The following is a 10,284-nucleotide window of genomic DNA, read 5'->3' on the forward strand; positions in this document are numbered from 1 at the left end:
TAAAAATAGTAGACTAAAGATAATAGAATCAATTTATTAGTCCAGAGGAGAAGTGAAATCATCAAAGAAATTATTTACACTATAGGGAACCCTAAAGATCCCACCAGACATTTAGAGAGACTTCCAGTCAAGATGGAAGCATAGGTAAACATGCCTTGCCTCCTCCCAAAACTAAAGAAAAAATTAGAACTAGACTACAAATCAAATATCACCCAGGAACATCAGAAAATTGAGCTGTATGGAAGTCTGACAACTAAGGATTTAAAGAAACCACATTCACCTAGATGGGTAGGAGGGACAGAGACCCAGTGAGACACAGAGAGGTTCTGACACATGGAATGGGAAGTCCCACATCCATGTGTGGTGGATAAAAATTGGGAGGAATCCCTCAGAAGCAAGGGATTCCAGCCCCAGACCATATCACCCAGCCCAGGGTTCCAGCACCAAGAAGTTAAGTCCCCATAACTTCTGGCTGTAAAAACCAGTGGGGGATGGGGTGGTGGAAGAAACTGCAGGACTCACAGGAGACACCTCTTAAAGGGCCTGCAACAATCTTAAGACTTATACACACTCCCTCTGGGATTCAGCACCAGGGCAACAGCTGGAAGGGCACCAGTAGCATATCAGTGGCTTCAGTGTGAGTGCCAGAGACAGCTTCCTCCTGGACAAAACTCCAGAAGCCAGGCAGCAGCATTGTCCCCTCTCTGAGCCTTCCCACACACAGAGCCGCAAGTGGTAACATGGAATGCCCTGACCTGGTGATTACCTAAGGCTCTGCCCTATACAACTTACAGGTGTGCTTTTCTAAAATAGGCCATGCTACTAAAATAGGGAGTCAAAGAAGCTCTACCTAACACACAGAAACACAGGGATGCTGTCAAAATGAGGACAAAAGAAATATGGCCCAACTGAAAGAACCAAACAAAACTTCAGGAAAAGAACTAAAAAATGAAGATAAGCAATTTACCAGATGCAGAGTTCAAAACACTGGTTATTGGGATGCTCAAGAAACTCACTGGGGACTTCAATGGCATAAAAAAAAATAAAAAACAATAAAAAACCCAGGCAGAAACGAAGGTTACATTTAGTGAAATAAAGAAAAATCTATAGGGAACCAACAGTGGAGGGAATGAAACTGAGAATCAAATCAACAATCTGGAACATAAGGAAGAAAAAAGCATCAAAAAAAAAAAAAAATGAGGACAGGCTAAGGAGCCTCTGAGACATCTTCAAAAGTACCAACACCTGAATCACAGGGATGCCAAAAGGAGAAGAGGAAGAGCAAGAATTTGAAAAAATAATGAAGAAAAACTTCCCAAATTTGGTAAAGGAAATAGACATACAAGTCCAGGAAGCACAGAGCGTCCCAAACAAGATGGACCCAAAGAGGACCGCACCAAAACACATCATCATTAAAATGCCAGGGTGCCAGCTTGGCCTGGCCTGGCTGAGGAGAGGTGGCTGGTGGGTACAATGGCGGAGGTGGGACCACAGGTGCCACCGCCCCCAGGCACCCCAAGCTGGCACGAGAAGAGCTTGGAACTTCTCACAACCAAGACTGTGTTGCTTCTGCAGGAGGCCAAGAATGGCCCGTTTGGCCTCAAACTGGCTGCTGACACCCTAGCAGTGCTCCAGAAGTGGCAGATTTATGACATTACCAATGTGCTGGAAGGTATGGGGCTGATCAAGAAAAAATCCAAGAAGAGCATCCAGTGGAAGGGCATGAGGCCTGGCTGCAATAACCGGGAGATTACGGACAAGCTGATTGACCTCAAGGCAGAGATCAAGTTGCTGCAGCAGTAAGAGCAAGAACTGGACCAGTACAAGGTGTGGGTGCAGCAGAGCATCTGGGATGTCACTGAGGGCATGCAGAACAGCTGCCTGGCCTACGTGACTCATGAGGACATCTGCAGATGCTTTGCTGGAGACACCCTCCTGGCCACCTGAGCTGCATATGGCACCAGTCTGGAGGTACCCATCCCATAGGGCCTCAACGGCAAAGAAGTACCAAATTCATTTGATGATTGTGAGCCACCCCACCGAGGTGCAGCTGGTGAACAAGGAGGCATGGAGCTCACGGCCTGTGGCAGGGCCCGTGCCACCACCTGAAGATTTGCTCCAGAGCCCACCTGTTGTCTCTACTCCTCCACCTCTGCCCAAATCTGCTGTGGCCCTGCCCCAGGATGCAACACATCCAAGCAATCCCCAGGTGACCACCACAACTGTGTCCCCGGCAGCACTTGAAGGCCAAGGGGTCACCAGTCTAGCAGTTGAGATCACAGTGAGTGGTAGCCCTAGAACCGACAGCAAGGACAGTGGTGAGCTCAGCTCACTCCCTCCAGGCCAGACAGCACTGGACACACAGCCACTGACGTCTTCTGCTCTGCTGGACAATAGCAGTAGTAGCAGCAGCAGCAGCAATAGCAGTTCATCTGGACACAATCCTTCCACCTCCTTTGAGCCCATCAAGGAAGACCCCGCAGGCGTTCTGGAACTCCCTGAAGAGCTGTCAGAAATCTTTGAGCCCACACGAGAGTGTATGAGCTCAGAGGTGCTGGAGGAACTGATGTCCTCAGAAGTGTTTGCCCCCTTTCTCCACCTTGCTCCACCCCCTGGAGACCATGATTACCTCTAAAACCTGGATGAGAGTGAAGGTGTCTGTGACCTCTTTGATGTGCCTGTTCTCAACCTCTGACTGATGGGGATATCCTGTGTGGTTGGGACACAGACTATCTAATCTGAGGGCTGCTTGGGGACCGCCCCACACCTCACCCCTCCACAGCTTGAGAGCCACAGACTCCTGGCTTCCCCAGCCTTCCTTTACTGCACAGTTCTGGCCACAATTCCCACTCCTGTACCGACACCTGTATTGTGCTGTGAGAGCAGGAGAAAGGGGCTCAGGTCCCTCCATGGTGGAGCCAAAATGTTTGCCTCTTCTTTGTTGGAGCCTTCCCCCACCTTATGTACTGCTCATGCCCTCCCTGAGCCCAGACTCTGCTGCCACCCAGTGTCACAGAATGAGGGCCCAAATCGACCCCATAGGGCAGCTTGTCCAAACCCCACTGCCCTGTTCCTGCCAGCTCCACCCCCTCCCAGGAGGGAAGCTGGGGTGGAGTTGGGCACTTGCCAGCACTACGTCTAGGCTCCTTCACTTCTCCCCACCCATTGACCCTACAGCTCCTCCTGGTCTTCTCTGTGCCCCTCTTCTGCCTCACCCTTAGCCCAGACAACCTGTAGGTGGTGGTAGGGGGTGCTAACAGGAAGAAACAGAGGTCTCTGGTCAGGAGACTCCCTGAGGATTGGCCCAACCTCCTGCAGCCCTTTAGTCCCTCTCCTGTTTATTCATTCACCCTCATTTAGAGACATTTGCAGAGATTTAGAAAGATTTGCAGTAATGAATGAATTCCTATATAAAGATTATTTTTATACTTTTTGCAGCAGAAGGAAGTTGTAATATTTGTACAGTGCCCAAGTGAATAAAGATCATGCCTAAGGCTAAAAATAAAAACAAAAATAAAATAAAATAAAATGCCAAAGCTTAAAGCTAATGAGAGAATCTTAAAAAGCAGCAAGAGAAAAGCAGCAAGTTACCTACAAAGGAGTTCCCATAAGACTATCAGCTGATTCCTCAAAAGAAACTTTGCAGGCAAGAAGGGACTGTCAAGAAGTATTCAAAGTGATGAAAAGCAAGGACCTACAATATAGATTACTCTATCTAGCAAAGCTACCATTTAGAATGGAAAGGCAGATAAAGTGCTTCCCAGACAAGGTAAAGCTAAAGGAGTTCTTCATCACTAGGCCATTATTATATGAAATGTTAAAGGGACTTATTTAAAGAAAAGAAGATCAAAGCTATGAACATTAAAAAGGCAACAAACTCACAACTATCAACAAGTGAATCTAAAAAATAAAAACAAATTAAGCAAACAACCAGAGCAGAAACAGAATCATAGATATGGAGATCATTTGGAGGGTTATCAGTGGGGAGGGAAAAGGGGGAGAATGGGGGAAAAGGTACTGGGATTAAGAAGTACAAATTGGTAGGTGCACAATAGACAGGGGGATGTTAAGAACAGTATAGGAAAGGGTGAAGCCAAAGAACTTATATATCTGACCCATGGACATGAACTAAGGGGACAGGGTGTGCTGGAGAAAATGGAGGTACCAGTGGAGGGAGGCAAAGAGGAAGAAATTGAGGCAACTGTAATAGCATAATTAATAAAATATATTTTTTAAATATTTTACCCAAAAAGCTATTAAAATTGATAAATGAATTCAATAAAGTAGCATTATACAAAATAAATATCCAGAATAGGAAGAGATTGTTCATGAAACTTCTCAAAATATAGATACATGAATTTCTGGTTGGAAAGAGGCTGCTGAGTGTCCAACACAATAGAAAAAATAGACTCACATCAAGTTATATCACCAAAAATTTTCAGAATTTTGAAGGCAAAGAGAAGTTTTCAGAGAAAGGAAAAAAATGGTTACACATAAAAGATGAGAATAAGAATGGCATCAGACTTTTCAAAAGCAAAAATGATACCTACAGAAACTATCTTTCTATCAAAAATTCTGTACTCAACTACTGGTAAGCACCCTCTAAAATGGCTCCAATAATTCCTGCCTCCTGTATTTGTGCCCTTATGTAACATTCTGCCCTTGAATCTAGGCAGGACCTAGTGACTAGCTTCAAATAAATTGAATATAGCATAAGAGCTGGAACACCACTCTTGAGGTTAGGTTACAAAAGGACTGTGGCCGCCTCCTGCTCTCTTGCTTGCTCACCTGGGTGGAAGCCAGCATGTTCTGAGCTGCCCCATGGAGAGGCCCATGTGGCAACAAACTGAGAGGGACCTCCTGCTAACAGCCAGTGAGAAAATGACCCTTGCAGACTGAATCCCGCAAATTACCACAGGCATGAGCTTGGAAGCGGATCAGTTGAGATGATGGCAACCCCAGCTGACCCCTTGATTGTAGCTGGTCAGACACCCTGAGCTAGAGGACGCAGCCAGAACCCTGATCCACAGAAACTTTGAGATGATAAATGTTTGTTATTTTAAGCCACTACATTTGGGGGTAATTTGTTATGTATCAACAGATAACTAATGCAAAAAACCAAACTATCAATCCAATGTAAGACCAAATTGAAGACAATTTTCAAACATTCAAGTTCTGAAAAAATTTGCTTCACTTTCTCCACGTTGTCTTAGAAACAAGAAAACGAAGACATGGAACCAAGAAAACTAAGGGGATCAACCCAAAAGAGAGGAAAAGTGGATCCCCCAGGATGATAAAAAGGGAAATGCCAGGACACCAGCTGCATGACAGTTCTAGAAAGCAACCAGCTCAGGTCAAAGCACAAAAGTAAATAGCTCCAGAAACGATATATTCAAGGGGAAAAAAATTACACTAAGAGATTATCTGATCTTTTAAAACAAATTAAAAAGGAAATATACATCTCCCTTAGAGATTTTAGGGTACATTGGTCATAGATAAATAGAAAAGTAAGGGTTCAAGAGAAAAATGATTACTGCCAAAAAAAAGTAGTTCAAGAAAGGAAATATCATATAATTAACATAATACATATACATATATATATATCATATGCTTTGTTGTATTAATTTGCTAACATAGTACTACAAACTGAGTGACCTAAACAACTGAAATTTATTGTCCCATTGTAATGGAGGCTGGAAGTCTGAGATCAAGGTGTCAGCCAAGATGTTTTCTTTCAAAGATTGAGGAAAAAATGTTTTTCCAGGCATCTCCCCTAGCTTTTGGTGGTTTGATGGAAAACACCAGCATTCCTTGGCTTGTAGAAGCAATACTCTGATCTCTGCCTTGATCTTCATATGATGCTTTCTCTGTGTGTCTGTCTTTAAACTTCTTCTTTTTTTAAGGACACCGGTCATATTGGATTGGATCTCACTCTAATGTTTCTGGTCCATGACACAGGTGATTTGCCAAGAAACTCAAAGTTTGAAAAGTAAATGAGCAAAGGATTTTGAGAAAACATATCCATATGTCCAATATCTCAAATCCCTACTAAGACCACATACAATAATGTTGATACTTCCAGAAGAATAGGAGGCTATTTCTTAAAACATGCTATAGTATCTATTTATCACAGATAATACTGTACCAGTTATCATTCTGGGGGCTCTTAGCTCCAAGTTCATTGTTTTCATTGCCTGCTCAGCAAAACTGGAGCTGAACTCTCTAAATATTTCTCCTTTGCCAGCTGGTGTGATATTAAGCTTTGCCATAGCACCAGAGGGCCACTGCAAGAGAAGAGATTTTTCTCTCTGCCTGGTGTGTTCCTCAAACCCAGCTACTGAAGCACATAGTTGCTCCAGTGTCTGGCTCTGAAGCGAACAATTTCTCTATCCTGCAGCAATCAATAGTGCCCAGGGGCCACCAGCCCACCTGCCACTGCCAAGGCACATTTCTATGGCCAACTCCCCCAGCACCCAAAAGGGCAGATCTCCAGCAAATTCTACTGGCATAGCACCTCACCCAACTTACCTGCCATCCAGAGAGCCACATCCTTGTCCTCCCAACAAGGTCCAGATCAACCCTAAGAGGAGGAAAGGCTCCTTCTTAGATATACTATCTCAGCCCTCATGGTGATAGCTGCTCCTTATATCTGCTCTTCTTGCATTCTTTTAAGTTTTCTTTACTTCTTACTCACCAATCTCTCATTACTTTAATACTGTTATATTTAATTTTTTTCCATATTAAACTTTCCATATTTAAATACTATATGCTTTCTGTCGCTGGGTTGTGCTCTAACTGATACAAATAGTTTAGTTTGGTTTTCAAGTATTTAATACTAAAGATTGGACAGGGAACCCTGCCCTGGTGCACTTCTAAGCCTTCCATCTCAAGCTGCTCTCTGCTTCAGAAACTTCTTCCAGAGAGAAGCTTAACATCAAAAGTGCAAGCTTAATTAAGTTTGCTCCAGTCACCTTCTAGATTATTATTAATGACACATGTTGTGTTGCCTTAAAAGTGGTATTAAAATATAAATGAGCAAACACTAAAAAAACGAAGTCTCCCAATTTTATGACATTGGCTCACTGAGCAAAATAACTCTGAGTATAAATCACCCTGGCTTTGCTCCAGCTGAGAACCAGATATTAATCCTTAGATGTCACAAGGGATGGTTATCTCCAGCTGTATGGGTAGGCTGCTTGGATTGTTAAGTTCTGATACCCAGAGAGAACAATTTAGCAAAACTCCTTTTATCCTAAGCTCATAATATAGAAGGAAGGAGGATAAGGATTGGCTTCATTGGGAGAAGAAAGAAACTGGTAGGGTAAGAGGGATTTCCTTGAAAATCTGCATTAATTATTATTAATTTAAATAATCATATAACTTGGAACATGCCTTCAGAGGAACACAAAAAAAAATTATCCTTTTGGCATTTAAATTGTTTTAGCCATGCTAAAATGTATTTTAGCTGTTTATTGAAATTAAAATATATATACCCTCATCTCTGGAAAAAACTCCTGAAAATCAATACAAAAAAAGGTAGACATTGTAACAGAAAAGTGAGCAGAAGACTTAAACAGACACTATACAGAAAAGGACATTCAGGTGGCCAATAAATATAGTAAAAGGTGCTCAGCATTATTAGTCATCAAATCAAAGCATATTAAAACCATAATGCAAGATATACCCACTAGAATGCCTAAAATAAAAAAAAAATAATATTAAGTGTTAGAGAGTAAGGGGAGCAACCAGAACTTTCATCCATTGCTAGGGGGGGGTTGAAATTGATACTCCAGTGACCTTCCAGGTTATCCCTTTGAGTGCCATGCATTAATTCAAAATTTGGATCAACATGAAAAAAAATTATATCAATATATAACCTGAGGTACAAAAAAAAATAACAAAACATAAAATATGGATTATAGACATCGAAAAAAAGAGTCACTAGGAGCGACACTGGCACTTTAGGGAAAATTTGTCAGCATCGCTCACAGCAATATTGGCACTCCAAGGGTTATTATTAATTTATATTTGTTTAAACATCATAAATATAGTATTGATATTTATTATACCTTTTAAATACATTTATTATTATTATACATTGATTATTACTTGAAAAAACTGTTTGGCAGCATCTACTAAAGACGAACATATGCCCACCCTATGTTCCAGCAGTTCCACTTCTAGGTACACACCCAACAAAAATGCATACATATGTTCACCAGAAGACTTGTACAAGATTGTTCACTTCAGCACTGTTTTTAGGAGCCAAAAACTGGAAATTATGGTTATAATGACTAATAAAATGGATGAAGGTATTATGGTTTAGTCACACATTGGAATACTAAATAGCCATGATAAATAAACATGGTTTAATTCCAAAAGCATAATAGTGAGAGAAGAAACAAGTCAGACTTGAAAGAACATATACTACATGGCTTCATTTACATAAAGCTCAAGTACAGGCAAAACAAATCTACTTAGAAGTCAGATAGCGGTTAGCCTTGGGGAGGTGGGAAATGATAGGCAGGGGCATGAGGGGGCTTCTGAGGGGCTAATAATTTTATGATTCCTAATCTGGGTGCTTGCTTCATGGGTGTGCTCAGTTTGTGAAATTTCTTGAGCTGCTTGGTTACAATATGTGAAATTGTTAAATTTACATAATACCAATAGAAAAATAAATTTATAGACAGATGTACAAATACATACATACCTCATGGCCCAAATTTTTTATTTTGCTGAGTTTTTCCTGAGAAACATTAACTAATGTGTTCAATTGATGGATCAGTTCAGGTCCCCCAAGAAACAGAAGCCAAGACAAGATTAGAATGCAAGACACTTGCTAGGGGAAACACTTGCAGAGAAAAAAGGGGGGAGGAGACAGAAGAAGGCAAGCAGACCCTGTAGACTATGATGCATATCTGACATCTAAGCAAGGAGAAAATAAAGGAAGGAGTGACTAGGAAGATCCTCAGACCACAGCTCAATTTTGAAAAAATTTAAACCAAATATTTGCAGAGAGACTTAGTCAATTACCTGGAGTCACACATCAGATAGGTATAGTTCCCCCACTGTACTTAGTCATTAGCAGCACAGTCCGGCTGTGATGGATGCAGAGGTGTGGCACTTGGAAACATCGACCAGCTGTGCTCCCTGCAGCAGGCTCTCCTGAAGGGTGATAGCCACCACAGCAGGCATGCAGAGAACATTCTTTACAACATTGTTTGTACCAGTAAAAAATGTAATCCCCATCAATCAATGGTCCATTGCTAGGGAGGTAATAAAATAACTAAATATACACACTGTAAAATATTAAAAGGAACCAGAGAGATCTTGATGTACTAACATGAACAGATGTTCAAGACATCACAAGGGCAAAAAAAAATAAGCTGCAGAGCTCTTTTCTTTCTACTCTGACCACAAAAGACCCTGATTTGTATTCCTTATGACTATACATTAAAAAATTCTGATAAACTTTCAATCATTATTCCCCTGATCTTTTGGTGTGTTTTTAAGTATTGCACATTTTAAAGTATGACATTATTCCTTTAGATGCCTTTGGTAAACCCATGAATTGATGTGCTACCTTGTTTTTCATCAGTACTTTTCCATTGTTCCTTTCTCAGCCACTGTTTGCCTTAGGCCTTTGTGAATATATTTCAATAGAAATTTAAATCTTTCATGAAAAAAAAAGCCATTGATATCAATGGTCTCTCACAGTTTTGATCTTTGTCCGTGTCCTGGCTTCCACTTTTGAAATCTCATTTTTTCCCTTTGTCCATTCTTTCCTGGAAATAAGATATTCATATTATTTTAGGGTTTTTGAACCCCAAAGCATTGTACTTTGTTTAAAAACAATATGCTATATTGGTGAGTTCTTTTCCATGATTTTTTTCGTTGGCTGGCTTGCTTGCCAATAACTTGGAAGAATTTGTTCTGGGTAACTCCCTTCTTTCACCTGATTGGTCTCTGATACACCTCCCCCTCTCCTCCCATCATGACCAGTTTTACACATCTCCCAGGTGGCTTGCTGATGTAAGTGGCCAAGAACTAGAGTCATTTTAACTGTCAATGAATCATGGAGGCCCTGGCATCAGACCTCCCTAGGTTCACATCTTGGCTCTGCCACTTACTAGCTGAATGGCTTTGGCCAAATTAGCTAACCACTCCTCACCTGAAAAAAGGAACAGTAATAGTAATTACCTCTGAAGGGTATTGTGAGGATCAAATGATAAAAATTCACATAAAATTCTTACAGTTCTACTGCTTGTTCAACTGATCAACTAG

The 10,284-nt window shown here is 41.4% G+C and overlaps 1 pseudogene; it reads left to right on the forward strand.

Annotated features, from left to right (window-relative positions):
* The first annotated feature begins 1,473 nt into the window (after positions 1 to 1,473).
* LOC150003252 (transcription factor E2F4 pseudogene) lies at positions 1,474 to 2,695 on the forward strand (annotated as a pseudogene).
* Positions 2,696 to 10,284: the final 7,589 nt, after the last annotated feature.

This window comes from Furipterus horrens, unplaced genomic scaffold (assembly GCF_987537825.1).
Source record: "Furipterus horrens unplaced genomic scaffold, mFurHor1.1.pri manual_scaffold_8, whole genome shotgun sequence".
Classification (NCBI taxonomy): Eukaryota; Metazoa; Chordata; class Mammalia; order Chiroptera; family Furipteridae; genus Furipterus; species Furipterus horrens.